Source organism: Anabas testudineus, chromosome 17 (assembly GCF_900324465.2).
Source record: "Anabas testudineus chromosome 17, fAnaTes1.2, whole genome shotgun sequence".
Taxonomy (NCBI): domain Eukaryota; kingdom Metazoa; phylum Chordata; class Actinopteri; order Anabantiformes; family Anabantidae; genus Anabas; species Anabas testudineus.
Genome location: NC_046626.1, coordinates 7,962,195 through 7,963,458, shown reverse-complemented (window position 1 = coordinate 7,963,458; position 1,264 = coordinate 7,962,195). Strand labels below are relative to the sequence as shown.

General features: G+C 46.8%; 1 protein-coding gene across 1 annotated transcript in view; it reads right to left on the bottom strand.

Moving 5' to 3' along the window:
* Positions 1–983, bottom strand: part of scinlb (scinderin like b) — an 11,295-nt gene extending 10,312 nt beyond the window's left edge. The window contains exon 1 of the mRNA XM_026374570.2: positions 877–983. The gene's annotated coding sequence lies outside the window, so the exon portion shown is untranslated. The remainder of the gene's footprint in view (positions 1–876) is intronic.
* Between the last annotated feature and the right edge of the window lie 281 nt (positions 984–1,264).

The window sequence follows — 1,264 nt, the reverse complement described above, 5'->3', positions numbered from 1 at the left end:
ACTCTGACTACGTCCACTTCCTCACTTTTGTATCACACCAGCCTCAAGCTTGACATTCTCCACCCTGACAACCACAAACTATTGCATCTGGCCATTGTTCATTGTGCATTACTTACAGCTGGATATTAATACTACACCATATAATACACCGAATAAAGACAGATGGAACAAGCATGTAGGCTCCCACCACCACCACAATCTAAATGAACTGTATTATCTGGATGGTAAAAGAGGCGCCAGTAGCTCAGGTTGCAGAGCAGAGCTCCTCAGTGGAGCTCCTGTAACAGGCTGGTCAATACTGTAAATGCTGCATCATGGGTGAACCCTCAGATCCCTAATGCACAGGAACTGTCTGGGACCCGATGCTGAGTTAATAACACTAATGTGCCAAAACACCGTGCGCACTGCTGCAGGCGTGTGGGGATCAATTTAGAGATGTCTGCTGGGAAGAGCATCTCTAATGGGGAGGGGGGGGGGGCTGTGATGGACTGATGTGCTGCTTGTCTAATGGCCTCTGAGAATGTTAAAATGAAATCACGATGATTCATCCCTATTGTTTTCATCTTAAGTCATATTTACCCTGCTCCTTTTTTTTTTTTTTACTATTACATAACATCCACACCGCTACTTTACGCATTAACAGACAGTAACCCCACGGAAAGCGATGCAATTCTCAGTATTTTCCACAATTCATCCAACAAATCGCTGTTTTCCACCCGTGCAAGCGCAAAAAAAAAGACACAGCGAACATCAACAGCAGAGGACAAACGAGGTTTTGGAAGAGTTTACGATTTGAAAAGGTTTGTTAGTTTCCAATCAAAGTCCAGAAAGCAACGAAAGAAGTGCGTAAATGTCCGCTGGAAGAAGTGAACTCACAGTTTGCGAGATGAATCACACAGGAGAGGAGAGAGGAGGAGCAGAGCCGCTGATGGAGGGAGTCGATGTGGGAGAGAGACGAGCTTTTTACGTTTTTAATGTGTAGAAGAGGAGGAGGAGGAGGAAGAGGAGGAGGAGGGAGTGGAGCAGAGGAGGAGGGAGTGGTGAATGAGAGACCTGCAGCAGCAGCTGGTCTGCAAGTCTGCAGACGATCCTCTCAACCTGGGAGAACCTGTGTCGAGGAACAGGTTCCAGAGGGGGTTTCTGTTTCTGCAGAGAGGTGTGAACTTCACTCTGCTCCTTGTTGTTGTTGGAAATGCGCGTTATAAGCTGTTTAGACAGGGAGGGACAAAGTTCATGAAGTCCTAGTGGAGTGTCTGTCTGTGGC